This window comes from Panulirus ornatus, chromosome 9 (genome assembly GCF_036320965.1).
Source record: "Panulirus ornatus isolate Po-2019 chromosome 9, ASM3632096v1, whole genome shotgun sequence".
Classification (NCBI taxonomy): domain Eukaryota; kingdom Metazoa; phylum Arthropoda; class Malacostraca; order Decapoda; family Palinuridae; genus Panulirus; species Panulirus ornatus.
Window position 1 is genome coordinate 52,168,100 of NC_092232.1, and position 15,858 is coordinate 52,183,957.

Here is a 15,858-nt window from a genome sequence, read left to right on the forward strand (position 1 = left end):
TCTAGGCAATGAACATGCAGTATAAGGGGAAGACGCAGTGAAGGAGGCTGTCATAGCTGAGGGTAGGAAGACGATTTTTCTTAGAGTCGTGGCCAACCACGTGCACCACTATGTCCAACCTACCCACAGCATCATACCCTCATCAGATACTTCATGGGCTCCTCCACCGAGATCGCCCTTCCAAATTGCTTAGAGTAAGTTTGGTACTTGAGACAGACGTGAGGATGAGTGTATTGGTGACTTCATAGTAGCCTTAGAAATTAGATTACCCTTTGTAACTGCATCTTTTTTTGAGGCTGGCCCTCAAGAGATAAGTTTGTTAAGAGGTTTTCATTAACGAATTCGGGACAAGTTAGTGGCCACTTCAGATATGTAACCTTTGGGAAAGCCTGTCGTGTAGCCATAGCATTGGATCTGGTAAGAAAAAAAATAGCTAAGGCATTTGTCTGCAAACATTTACATATGAGTAAAGCCGCAGGAACTGTTTTAGAAGCCAATGCAGCTCATGAATATGGCACTTCTAAAGGTAGGAAGTTTTAAAGTTGAAGAGAGGAGAAGGGGGTAGAAAATCAGAGAAAATGGTATAGATAAGCAACCAACAGTATTCATATCAGTGTTAGTTCATTCTAGGTGGTGTAAATGTAATGTGGTTGGTCACGTTGCTGATGCCTTCCCCGAGTAGTTGAAGCCACATCAAATGAAAAGTGCATAGTCTTGACCAAGAGAACAATAGTGACTTGATAGTGTAAAGAACGTTCTGACTGTGTGTTTGCCACCAGTACCTGTACACAATGTTGCACATATTTAGTACATATGTTACTTAGTGATAGGGATGTTGTAATGAAAATTGACACAGCTGCAGAATTTTCCTCTTGTGAGGGAAAATATTTACCAAAGAATATTTTCTGTCCCACTTGAGAAGACAGTTGTAAAACTTCAAACATATTCTTGAGAGAAATAAAGTAAGAGAGCCAGTTTCTTTGTGTGATAAGGTATGATGGTTTGGTAGTTGGTGATTATAGTGATTTATGATGGTATTGCATGTTAAAGGACATGAAGCGCACATGTCAGTGATGTCAGTCCAGTATATTTCAAGCAAATACCTGTTCCTTATGTATAGGAAAAGGGAGTTGAGAGGTAATTGGACAAACATGAAAGAATTGGAGTAATTTATAAAGTTTATCGGGGCAGCTGGGGAGCTCCCATTAGAACTGTACCCAAGTCAGACAAGTCAGTGAGAATTTGTGATGACTATGAGGTAACTGTGAACCAAGCTGTGATAGTTGAACCTTATCCTTTACTTGCCCTCCATTATTTATGTGCTCCCCTAATAGCTTTGTCATGTGCTTATCTTTAGGTGAACATGGACAGAGTTAGCAAAACCTATAACACCCTGAAATGACTGTATTGATACACCAAACTTCTGTGAGGTAAAAACTCTGCACCATTGTTATTTGAAAGTCTTGAAAAATTCTGTATGGTACTGAAGATGTTCCTTGCTTCCAGGATGATATTGTAAGTAAAACTGCTGATGAACATGATTTTGCAGAATGTACTGGACAGGCTACATCAGTAATATTGAATAGAAGCAAATGTTCTTTCTTTAGGAAGGATGTAACTTATCTATGCTGTAGGGAAACTGCACACTATATTTCCTGTCAGTGTGTCAGCTCCTTAAACTGCAAATGAATGATAGGCATTTCTTGGAATGATACAGCATTATTCAGGTTTTTTACCATATCTGACTTGTACTTTAGTGCCTTTACATGAAATGTTAAGGAAGGGACTATCTAAGTGGAATAAGCATAATTGGAAATCTTTTGATGTGAAAAACCCAAATCTAATACAGGGTTGTTAGTTCACTTTGATGCAGAAAGAACCTTGATATTGGAATGTTATGCTTCAATTCATGGGTTAGGGGCAGTCATAGACAGAAGCAGTAGGTAGGCATGAGCATTAGGCAGTAGTTTGTAGGAACATTAGTAGATAGGAGCCTCTGCAAACATTGTGCAAGAGTTGCCTTCTGCCAGTAGCCTGTTAAAGATAAGGCATTAAAGGCTAAGAAGCAGCACGGGAGTTCGTTAGTTATGGAAACTATTGTCGTGGCCACCCCCTTGAGGAAGTTCCTGGTGGGAACAGGTGCCAGAGATGTAGATAGATAGATAGTCAGTTTTTATTTCATTGCATCATTTGCAGACATATTCAGGATGGAGTCCATACCTTCATGCTAGTCATTTACATAGAATAAGAAGAGCAATGATCCCAGAACTGAACCTGTTGGCACTTGATCACAACCCACTAGGAAATTGCTCTTCTAACATGCATCTTTTGCTCCTTCCCATTGAGATAATCTATCCATTGAAGGAGTTTCCCCCATATTTCTGCCTGGAGGTTCAACTTCTTAGTCAGCCTTCTATACAGTACACCCAAATGGTTTCTGGCAGTCCAGGTACAAATAGTTCACCCAGCCTTACCATTTGTCTAGGACTGAGATCACTCTCATAGAACTCTTAAAGGGTTAGTCACACATGAACTCCTTTCCTTAGAACCATACTGTCTCTCACTTCAGAAATTTCTCCTCCATAAAAAGTCATCCACTCACTTTCTCATAATCTTTTCCTGAACCTTACACACTGCACCCAACAGTGAGACCAGTTTGTAGTTCACCACCTGTTTCCTGTCTCATTTCTAGTGTAATTTGTATTACATTTGACTTTTCCATTCCCTCAACACTTTTCTTTCTGGTGACATCTTGAACTGGGCTTTGGATTTGGTGCATTATAAAAGATAGCCAGAGAGTTGATACAAGCATGTAACGCCTTTGTTCTTCTATGCAAGGCACTGCCTCAATGGGGGAGAAGAGAACAGGTATAAAAACGATTTAGTCAGTAAACATGTTTTTACTGTAGCTTATCACTTTCAGGCTCAAAAAAAAAAAAAAAAAAAATCCTATATTTACAAATCCTCACTATGCTTTTTTGTTGTTTCTGACTGTGACACATTGACAGGCCAACCTGAGTTCAGTGCATAGGTTTGAATGTTCATTGTGGCAGTTGGTTCATTGTTAACCCAGCTATTGTTCCACCCCTGTAGGTTGGTCAATAGAATGGGTACCTGGCTCAGACAAAGCCTGTGGGAGTGATGAAGAGTGTGTGTAAGGACAGAACTATATCTCGGAGAGCAAAAATGGGTATGTTTGAAGGAATAGTAGTTCCAACAATATTATATGGTTGTGAGGCATGGGCTATAGACAGGGTTGTACTGAAAAGGGTGGATATGTTGAAAAGTAAATGTTTGAGGACGATATGTTGTGTGAGGTGGTTTGATCCAGTAAGTAATGAAAGGGTAAGGGAGATGTATGGTAATAGAAAGAATGTGGTTGAGAGAGCAGAAGAGGATGAGTTGTAATGGTTTTGTCACATGGAGAGAATGAGTGAGGAAAGATTGACAAAGAGGATATGGGTGTCACAGGTAAAGAGAACGAGGAGAAGGGGGAGACCAAATTGGAGGTGGAAGGATGGAATGAAAAAGATGTTGAGTGATTGGGGCCTGAACATACAGGAGGGTGAGAGGCATGCAAGGAATAGAGTGAAGTGGAATGATGTGGTATACTGGGGTTGACGTGCTGCCAATTGAATGAACCAGGGCATATGAAATGTCTGGGGTAAACCATGGAAAGGTTTGTGGTGCCTGGGTGCAGATAGGGAGTTGTGGTTTCAGTGCATTACACACTACAGCTAGAAACTGTGTGAATGAATGTGGCTTTATTGTCTGTTTTCCTGGTGCTGTCTTGCTAACACGGGATGGCAATGCTGTTTCCTGTTGTGCTGGATGGCGCCGGGAATGGATTGAGGTAAGCGAGTATGAATGAATACATGTATCAGTATTTATTGATGTACTACGACATGAATGATGTAATAAGTCCATGTAAATGTGTTTTCTCAAATGGGATTCATCTTGTGAGCACAATGATTGAGAACCCTGACTACCTCTATCTGCAGTGTGGTGAGCAACTACATCTCATCCTAATCTTAAACCCTTGTATTATTAGTTACCTGGTAAGATCATGACCTTCCAGTTCTGTAACACCACCCCTTTATATTTTCATCTGAATGGCTGCCCAAGTCCAGTTAACTATCAATTATTTTTTATTATTTCATTGTGATTCATCTATGATAAGGAACCTTGGGCATTCCAAACACTGGAAGGGACCATTTGAATGTACTTGTATCCCCAGTACTTAAGAAATCTGGTTCAAGCCAGAATACCTGGAATTCAGATTCTCATTGGTGAGAAATTGGTTTCTTTGTAATCTTTCATGCCTGTGTTATCTCACTTTATTATTCACTACATGTCAGTAACCTCCCAGGTATATATCCTTTGATTTAAAAACCTCACCTACTACATTTTCTATTTTTTGTGATTCGATTCAGAAGTGTTGTGATAACCAGCATCATTGCAAAGAGAACAGCTTATGTAAAGCAGAAAAGATCCATTATGAGTGATTCATGCTTCCTATTATGGTATCACAAATGATGCAGTTGGTTTCAGGTAGTCCCTTTCGGGTTTACTTCCTTTATTAGCCCTCAGTGCAAGCTAGCAGAGTCCCCACAATGGCTTTTCATGCAGAGAATATTGGAGGTTTGAGTCTAGGCCTTAATTCTAGGCAAGTTGTTTAGCTTCCACCGTATTCTGTCACTTTTGCAGATTCCTCTTTGCTGTAGTTCTGATGTGACCTTTTATCTAAAATATCTGCCTGAGTAAAAGTAAGGTGATAGAACACTGACGTATATAACACTTGTAGTGAGTAGGTTAATTTAGTAGGAATTTATTAAAAAAGGGGGTGACTGTATTATTGACTGGTTGGTAAGGTTATTTAATGTATGTATGACTCATGGTGAGGTGCCTGAGGATTGGCGGAATGCGTGCATAGTGCCATTGTACAAAGGCAAAGGGGGATAATAGTGAGTGCTCAAATTTCAGAGGTATAAGTTTGTTGAGTATTCCTGGTAAATTATATGGGAGGGTATTGATTGAGAGGGTGAAGGCATGTACAGAGCATCAGATTGGGGAAGAGCAGTGTGGTTTCAGAAGTGGTAGAGGATGTGTGGATCAGGTGTTTGCTTTGAAGAATGTATGAGAAATACTTAGAAAAGCAAATGGATTTGTATGTAGCATTTATGGATCTGGAGAAGGCATATGATAGAGTTGATAGAGATGCTCTGTGGAAGGTATTAAGAATATATGGTGTGGGAGGCAAGTTGTTAGAAGCAGTGAAAAGTTTTTATCAAGGATGTAAGGCATGTGTACGTGTAGGAAGAGAGGAAAGTGATTGGTTCTCAGTGAATGTAGGTTTGTGGCAGGGGTGTGTGATGTCTCCATGGTTGTTTAATTTGTTTATGGATGGGGTTGTTAGGGAGGTGAATGCAATAGTTTTGGAAAGAGGGGCAAGTATGAAGTCTGTTGTGGATGAGAGAGCTTGGGAAGTGAGCCAGTTGTTGTTCGCTGATGATACAGCGCTGGTGGCTGATTCATGTGAGAAACTGCAGAAGCTGGTGACTGAGTTTGGTAAAGTGTGTGAAAGAAGAAAGTTAAGAGTAAATGTGAATATGAGCAAGGTTATTAGGTACAGTAGGGTTGAGGGTCAAGTCAATTGGGAGGTAAGTTTGAATGAAGAAAAACTCGAGGAAGTAAAGTGTTTTAGATATCTGGGAGTGGATCTGGCAGCGGATGGAACCATGGAAGCGGAAGTGGATCATAGGGTGGGGGAAGGGGCGAAAATCCTGGGAGCCTTGAAGAATGTGTGGAAGTCGAGAACATTATCTCGGAAAGCAAAAATGGGTATGTTTGAAGGAATAGTGGTTCCAACAATGTTGTATTGTTGCGAGGCGTGGGCTATGGATAGAGTTGTGTGCAGGAGGATGGATGTGCTGGAAATGAGATGTTTGAGGACAATGTGTGGTGTGAGGTGGTTTGATCAAGTAATTAACGTAAGGGTAAGAGAGATGTGTGGAAATAAAAAGAGCGTGGTTGAGAGAGCAGAAGAGGGTGTTTTGAAATGGTTTGAGCACATGGAGAGAATGAGTGAGGAAAGATTGACAAAGAGGATATATGTGTCGGAGGTGGAGGGAACGAGGAGAAGTGGGAGACCAAATTGGAGGTGGAAAGATGGAGTGAAAAAGATTTTGAGTGATCGGGGCCTGAACATGCAGGAGGGTGAAAGGAGGGCAAGGAATAGAGTGAATTGGATCGATGTGGTATACCGGGGTTGACGTGCTGTCAGTGGATTGAATCAGGGCATGTGAAGCGTCTGGGGTAAACCATGGAAAGCTGTGTAGGTATGTATATTTGCATGTGTGGACGTGTATGTATATACATGTGTATAGGGGGTGGGTTGGGCCATTTCTTTCGTCTGTTTCCTTACGCTACCTCACAAACGCGGGAGACAGCGACAAAGCAAAAAAAAAAAAAATCATTTTTAAGCATGTTGTTATATATTTTCACACATTATGTTGATTATCATTTTAGTGTCTTATTGAACCCATGCTTATGTCTGGTAGAGCCACAATAAAGTATTGGTAAAGTTCTGTCTTGGGACTGGTTAAACTTTACAACTCGGGATTTTCTTAGATATTGGTATTCAGAGTATTTTATTATTATTATTAATTAAACCTAATCGCTGTTCCCCGCATCAGCAAGGTAGCACCAGGAAACAGATAAAGAATGGCCCATCCACTCATATACACATATATACATAAATTTCCACATATGCACATATAGATACATATATTTATTTATTTTGCTTTGTCGCTGTCTCCTGTGTTAGCAAGGTAGCGCAAGGAAACAGAGGAAAGAATGGCCCAACCCACCCACTTACACATGTTTATACATACATGTCCACACACGCAAATATACATACCTGTACACCTCAACGTATACATATATATATATACACACACAGACATATACATATATACACATGTTCATAATTCATACTGTGCCTTTATTCATTCCCATCGCCACCCCACCACACATGAAATAACAACCCCCTCCCCCCTCATGTCCGCGAGGTAGTGCTAGGAAAAGACAACAAAGGCCACATTCGTTCACAATCAGTCTCTAGCTGTCATGTAATAATGCACCGAAACCACAGCTCCCTTTCCACATCCAGGCACCACAGAACTTCCCATGGTTTACCCCCAGACGCTTCACATTCCCTGGTTCAATCCATTGACAGAAGGTCGACCCTGGTATAACACATCGTTCCAATTCACTCTATTCCTTGCACGCCTTTCACCCTCCTGCATGTTCAGGCCCCGATCACTCAAAATCTTTTTCACTCCGTCTTTCCACCTCCAATTTAGTCTCCCACTTCTCATTCCCTCCACCTCTGACACACATATCCTCTTGGTCAATCTTTCCTCACTCATTCTCTCCATGTGACCAAACCATTTCAGAACACCCTCTTCTGCTCTCTCAACCACACTCTTTTTATTACCACACATCTCTCTTACCCTATTATTACTTACTCGATCAAACCACCTCACACCACATGTTGCCCTCATTCATCACATTTCCAGTGCATCCACTCTCCTCTGCACAACTCTCTCTATAGCCCACGCCTTGCAAGCATATAACATTGTTGGAACCACTATTCCTTCAAACACCCATTTTTGCTTTCCGAGATAATGTTCTCGACTTACACACATTCTTCAACACTCCCAGAACTTTTGCCCCCTCCCCACCCTATGATTCACTTCCGCTTCTATGGTTCCATCCCCTGCCAAATCCACTCCCAGATATCTAAAACACTTCACTTCCTCCAGTTTTTCTCCATTTAAACCTACTGCCCAATTGACTTGTCCCTCAACCCTACTGTACCTAATAACCTTGCTCTTATTCACATTTACTCTCAACTTTCTTCTTTCACTCACTTTACCAAACTCAGTCACCAGCTTCAGCAGTTTCTCACACACATCAGCCACCAGCGTTGTATCATCAGCGAACAACAACTGACTCACTTCCCAAGCCCTCTCATCCACAACAGACTGCATACTTGCCCCTCTTTCCAAAACTCTTGCATCATAAACAAATTAAACAACCATGGAGACATCAACCCCTGCCACAAACCTACATTCACTGTGAACCAATCACTTTCCTCTCTTCCTTCATGTACTCATGCCTTACATCCTCGATAAAAACTTTTCACTGCTTCTAATAACTTGCCTCCCACACCATATATTCTTAATACCTTCTACAGAGCATCTCTGTCAACTTCTCCAGATCCATAAATGTTACATACAAATCCATTTGCTTCTTTAAGTATTTCTCACATTCTTCAAAGCAAACACCTGATCCACACATCCTCTACCACTTCTAAAACCACACTGCTCTTCCCCAATCTGAAGCTCTGTACATGCCTTCACCCTCTCAATCAATACCCTCCCATATAATTTACCAGGAATACTAAACAAACTTATACCTCTGTAATTTCAACATATTTATTATACTTAGTCGTTGTCTTCCGCATTAGCGAGGTAGCGAAGGAAACAGACGAAAGAATGGCCCAACCCACCCACATACACATGTATATACATACACCTCCACACATGCACATATACATCCCTATACATTTCAACATATACATATATATACATACACACATATGCACACGTACAAAATTCATACTTGCTGCCTTTATTCATTCCCATCGCCACCCCACCACACATGAAATGACAGCACACACACACACACACACACACACACACCGCATGCACATGAGGTAGCGCTAGGAAGAGACAACAAAGTCCACATTCTTTCACACTCAGTCTCGAGCTGTCTTGTATAATGCACTGAAGCCACAGCACCCTTTCCACATCCAGGCCCCACAAAACTTTCCATAATTTACCCCAGATGCTTCGCATTCCCTGGTTCATTCCATTGACAGCGCGTCAACCCTGGTATACCACATCGTTCCAATTCACTCTATTTCTTGCTTGCCTTTCACCCTCCTGCATGTTCAGGCCCTGATTGCTCAAAATCTTTTTCACTCCATCTTTCCTCCTCCAATTTGGTCTCGCACTTCTCCTTGTTCCCTCCACCTCTGATACATATATCCTCTTTGTCAATCTTTCCTCACTCATTTTCTCCATGTAACCAAACCATTTCAATACACCATCTTCTGCTCTCTCAGCCACACTCTTTATTACCACACATCTCTCTTGCCCTTTAATTACGTACTCGATTAAACCACCTCACACCACATATTGTCCTCAAACATCTCATTTTCAACACATCCACCCTCCTCCGCACAACTCTATCTATAGCCCACGCCTCGCAACCATAGAACATTGTTGGAGCTACTATTCCTTCAGACATAACCATTGTTGTTTTCCGAGATAATGCTCTCGCCTTCCACACATTTTTCAACACTCCCAGAAGTTTTGCCCCCTCCCCTACCCTGTGACTCACCTCCGCTTCCATTGTTCCATCTGCAGCCAAATCCACTCCCAGATATCTATAAAACACTTCACTTTCTCCAGTTTTTCTCCATTCAAACTTACCTCCCAATTGACTTGCCCCTCAACCCTACTGTAGCTAATAACCTTGCTCTTTTTCACATTTACTCTGAGCTTTCTTTCACAAACTTTACCAGACTCAGTCACCAGCTTCTGCAGTTTCTCACCCAAATCAGCCACTAGCGCTGTATCATCAGCGAACAACAACTGACTTACTTCCCAAGCCCTCTCATCCACAACAGACTGCATACTTGCCCCTCTTTCCAAAACTCTTGCATTCACCTCCCTAACAACCCCATCCATAAACAAATGAGACAACCATTGAGACATCACACACCCCTGCCGCAAACCAACATTCACTGAGAACCAATCACTTTCCTCTCCTCCTACTCATATACATGCCTAACATCCTCGATAAAAACTTTTCACTGCTTATAGAAACTTTCTTCCTACACCATATATTCTTATTAACTTCCACGGAGCATCTCTATCAACTCTATCATATGCCTTCTCCAGATCCATAAATGCTACATACACATCCATTTGCTTTTCTAAGTATTTCTTACATACATTCTTCAAAGCAAACACCTGATCCACACATCCTCTACCACCTCTAAAACCACACTGCTCTTCCCCAATATGATGCTCTGTACATGATTTCACCCTCTCAATCAATACCCTCCCATATAATTTCTCCGGAATACGCTTACTTACTCTCACCACTCTCTTCACGCCAACATTCTCTCTTCTTTTCTGAAAACCTCTACAAATCTTCACCTTCGCCTCCACAAGATAATGATCAGACATCCCTCCAGTTGTACCTCTCAGCACATTAACATCCAAATGGCTCTCTCGCGCGCTTGTCAATTAACACGTAATCCAATAACGCTCTTTTGGCCATCTTTCCTACTTACATACGTATACTTATGTATATTTCTCTTTTTAAACCAGGTATTACCAATCACCAGTCCTTTTTCAGCACATAAATGTACAAGCTCTTCACCATTTCCATTTACAACACTGAGCACCCCATGTACACTAATTATTCCTTCAACTGCCACATTACTCACCCTTCCATTCAAATCACCCATCACTACAACCCGGTCTCGTGCATCAAAACTACTGATACACTCACTCAGCTGCTCCCAAAACCCTTGCCTTTCATGATCTTTCTTATGCCCAGGTGCATATGCACCAATAATCACCCATCTCTCTCCATCCATTTTCAGTTTTACCCATATCAGTCTAGAGTTTACTTTCTTACACTATCACATACTCCCACCACTCCTGTATCAGGAGTAGTGCTACTCCTTCCCTTACTCTTGTCCTCTCACCAACCCCTGACTTTACTCCCAAGACATTCCCAAACCACTCTTCCCCTTTACCTGGAGCATCGTTTCACTCAAAGCCAAAACATCTAAAACATATACACATGTACTTATTCATACTTTCTTGCCTTCATCCATTCCTGTCGCTACCCTGCCCCCTCAGGAAACAGAATTGCTACCCCGTTTCAGTGAGGTAGCACCAGGAAAAACAGACAAAAAGCTCACATTCGTTCACAGTTAGTCTCTAGCTGTCATGTTTAGTGCACCAAAACCACAGCTTCCTGTCCACATCCAGGCCCAACATACCTTTCCATGGTATACCCCAGACGTTGGAGGAAGTGAAGTGTTTTAGATATCTTTGAGTGGACTTAGCAGCAGATGGAACCACGGTGGAAGCAGAATGAGTCACAGCATGGGGGAGGGGGCGAAGGTTCTGGTAGTGTTGAAGAATATGTGGAAGGTGAGAACGTTATCTTGGAGAGCAAAATTGGATATGTTTGAAGGAATAGTGGTTCCAACAGTGTTATATGGTTGTGAGGCATGGGCTATACATAGGGTGGTATGGAGGAGGGTGGATGTGTTGGAAATGAGATGTTTGAGGACAATATGTGGTTCGAGGTGGTTTGATTGAAAAAATAATGAAAGGTAAAGAGAGATGTTTGGTAATAAAAAGAGTGTGGTTGAGACAGCAGAAGAGGGTGTATTGAAATGGTTTGGCCACAAGGAGAGAATGAGTGAGGAAAGATTGACAAAGAGGGTATATGTGTCTGAGGTGGAGGAAACAAGAAGTGGGAGACCAAATTGGAGGTGGAAGGATGGACTGAAAAAGGATTTTGAGCAATCAGGGCCTGAACATACAGGAGCATGATAGAGGCGTGCAAGGAATAGAGTGAACTGGAACGATGTGGTATACTGGTGTCGACGTGCTGTCAATGGACTGAATCAGGGATGTGAAGCATCTGGGGTTAACCATGGAAAGCTCTGTGGGGCTTGGATGTGGAATGTGGGAAGGGATCTGTGATTTCAGTGCATTACATAGGACAGCTAGAGATCGAGTGTGAGTGAATGTGGCCTTTCTTTTGTCTTCCTGGCGCTATCTCGCTGTTGGTGGGGGAGCTATTTCCTGTGTGGCAGGGTAGTGACAGGAATGGATGAAGGCAGCAAGTATGAATACATATATGTGTATGTCTGTGTGTGTATATACATGTATACGTTTATATGTATATGTGCATGTATGGGTGTTTATGTATATATATTTATTTATTTATTTTGCTTTGTCGCTGTCTCCCGCATTAGCGAGGTAGCGCAAGGAAACAGATGAAAGAATGGCCCAACCCACCCACATACACATGTATATACATACACATCCACACACAAATATACATACCTATACATCTCAACGTATACATATATATGTACACACACAGACATATACATATATACACATGTACATAATTCATACTGTCTGCCCTTATTAATTCCTATCGCCACCCCACCACACATGAAATAACAACCCCCTCCCCCCTCATGTGTGTGAGGTAGCGCTAGGAAAATACAATAAAGGCCGCATCCGTTCACACTCAGTCTCTAGCTGTCATGCAATAATGCACCGAAACCACAGCTCCCTTTCCACATCCAGGCCCCACAGAACTTTCCATGGTTTACCCCAGACGCTTTACATGCCCTGGTTCAATCCACTGACAGCAGGTTGACCCCAGTATACCACATCGTTCCAATTCACTCTATTCCTCGCCCGCCTTTCACCCTCCTGCATGTTCAGGCCCCGATCACTCAAAATCTTTTTCACTCCATCCTTCCACCTCCAATTTGGTCTTCCACTTCTCGTTCCCTCCACCTCTGACACACACACACACACACACACACACACACACACACACACACACACATATATATATTCCTGGGGATAGGGGAGAAAGAATACCTCCCACGTATTCCCTGCGTGTCGTAGAAGGCGACTAAAAGGGAAGGGAGCGGGGGGGCTGGAAATCCTCCCCTCTCTCTTTTTTTTTTTTTTTTTTTTCCAAAAGAAGGAACAGAGAAGAGGTCCAGGTGAGGATATTCCCTCAAAGGCCCAGTCCTCTGTTCTTAACGCTACCTCGCTATCGCGGGAAATAGCGAATAGTATGAAAAAATATATATATATATATATATATATATATATATATATATATATATATATATATATATATATATATATATATATCTTTCAAACTATTTGCCATTTCCCGCGTTAGCAAGGTAGCATTAAGAACAAAGGACTGGGCCTCTGAGGGAATATCCTCACCTGGCCCCCTTCTCTATTCCTTCTTTGGGAAAAAAAAAATATATATATATATATATATATATATATCCCTGGGGATAGGGGAGACAGAATACTTGTATACATGTATTCTCTGCGTGTCGTAGAAGGTGACTAAAAGGGAAGGGAGCGGGGGGCTGGAAATCCTCCCCTCTCTTTTTTTTTTTTTCAAAAGAAGGAACAGAGAAGTGGGCCAGGTGAGGATATTCCCTCAAAGGCCCAGTCCTCTGTTCTTAACACTACCTCGCTATCGCGGGAAATGGCGAATAGTATGAAAGAAAAAAATATATATATATATATATATATATTTTTTTTATATATATTATTATTATTTATTTATTATATTTTGCTTTGTCGCTGTCTCCCGCATTTGCGAGGTAGCGCAAGGAAACAGACGAAAGAAATGGCCCAACCCACCCCCATACACATGTATATACACACACGTCCACACACGCAAAATATACATACCTATACATCTCAATGTACACATATACACACACAGACACATACATATATACCCATGCACACAATTCACACTGTCTGCCTTTATTCATTCCCATCGCCACCTCGCCACGCATGGAATACCATCCCCCTCCCCCCTCATGTGTGCGAGGTAGTGCTAGGAAAAGACAACAAAGGCCCCATTCGTTCACACTCAGTCTCCAGCTGTCATGCAATAATGCCCGAAACCACAGCTCCCTTTCCACATCCAGGCCCCACACAACTTTCCATGGTTTACCCCAGACGCTTCACATGCCCTGATTCAATCCACTGACAGCACGTCAACCCCGGTATACCACATCGATCCAATTCACTCTATTCCTCACCCGCCTTTCACCCTCCTGCATGTTCAGGCCCCGATCACTCAAAATCTTTTTCACTCCATCTTTCCACCTCCAACTTGGTCTCCCACTTCTCCTCGTTCCCTCCACCTCCGACACATATATCCTCTTGGTCAATCTTTCCTCACTCATTCCCTCCATGTGCCCAAACCATTTCAAAACACCCTCTTCTACTCTCTCAACCACGCTCTTTTTATTTCCACACATCTCTCTTACCCTTACATTACTTACTCGATCAAACCACCTCACACCACACATTGTCCTCAAACATCTCATTTCCAGCACATCCACCCTCCTGCGCACAACTCTATCCATAGCCCACGCCTCGCAACCATACAACATTGTTGGAACCACTATTCCTCAAACATACCCATTTTTGCTTTCCGAGATAATGTTCTCGACTTCCACACATTCTTCAAGGCTCCCAGGATTTTCGCCTCCTCCCCCACCCTATGATTCACTTCCGCTTCCATGGTTCCATCCGCTGCCATATCCATTCCCAGATATCTAAAACACTTTACTTCCTCCAGTTTTTCTCCATTCAAACTTACCTCCCAATTGACTTGACCCTCAACCCTACTGTACCTAATAACCTTGCTCTTATTCACATTTACTCTTAACTTTCTTCTTTCACAGACAAAGATGCTCTGTGGAAGGTATTAAGAATATATGGTGTAGGTGGCAAGTTGTTAGAAGCAGTGAAAAGTTTTTGTCGAGGATGTAAGGCATGTGTACGCCTAGGAAGAGAGGAAAGTGATTGGTTCTCAGTGAATGTAGGTTTGCGGCAGGGGTGTGTGATGTCTTCATGGTTGTTTAATTTGTTTATGGATGGGGTTGTTAGGGAGGTGAATGCAATAGTTTTGGAAAGAGGGGCAAGAATGAAGTCTGTTGTGGATGAGAGAGCTTGGGAAGTGAGTCAGTTGTTGATCGCTGATGATACAGCGCTGGTGGCTGATTCAGCATAAATATCCACAGGATAACTTCCATTCTCTTTTACTCCAGGCACTCCCCATTTACCAATTATCTCACCAGTTTCATCATATCTTGCTTTTGCATTCATATCACCCAGTACGACCACTTTTCTCGCTTTCTCAAAACCATATATATGGTCGCTATTTCTTCAGTAAAGCACCATTTCATCCTTACCTCATACAGTCTTCATATTCACAGGCACGTATTGTGACAAAATTGTGTTCTTCTGTGTGTATTGGATTATATTATTTTGTATCGGGTCAGTATCATAAAATGGCTACATGTCCTTGGGTTAGTCCATGAAAACTAGGAGGGTGTGCAGTCAGACGTGAGTGGCATGATGGTTGGTAGGGGACCTCTAGCCAATCACACATTGACTGTGACATCAGCATCTCATTACATATTTCTTTTTATCAGCCAATCAGAACTGGCCCTGTGTAGTTACTCTCTAATAAATATCCCAAGGGGTGCTGTGAGAGTTGATTCCTTCAGCTGGCAGCACCAAGATAGGTAGTGTAATATTCTCTTGCCAGTAGTTTGTATATTTGTACTGTACTGCATTGCATTTATTCACTTGTTTTATATATTTCCCCATGTGTAAAGTGTGCCAACAATTATTGATTATTATTATTATTGTGTTTGTAGAGGAAGAGATTTCTTGGTTTGAAAACTTACTTGGATTGATAATGTAACTTTTTGTCTTGTAAGTAATTATTTCTTTTTGCATTATTTGTTTCTTTTAATGCAAATAGATTTACTCCCTGTTTTAATTTCATCCCCTAACTTTAGAGGAGCATTAACCAAGTTTGTAACAAGAAATTAGTGACCTTGCCAGGATATTCTTACCCTACAGAGTCTCTTCGTTAGTTAATCACGTT

The 15,858-nt window shown here is 41.8% G+C and overlaps 1 long non-coding RNA gene across 7 annotated transcripts in view; it reads left to right on the plus strand.

The window, feature by feature from the left end:
* The window catches only part of LOC139750427 (uncharacterized), a 37,517-nt gene that overhangs the window by 6,246 nt on the left and 15,413 nt on the right, over positions 1-15,858 (plus strand). For 5 of the 7 annotated variants that reach the window (XR_011713138.1, XR_011713137.1, XR_011713136.1 and 2 more), the window contains exon 2: positions 6-194. The exons of the other annotated variants lie outside the window; for them this stretch is intronic. This is a non-coding gene — a long non-coding RNA (uncharacterized lncRNA). The remainder of the gene's footprint in view (positions 1-5; positions 195-15,858) is intronic. 7 annotated transcript variants of the gene reach the window in all.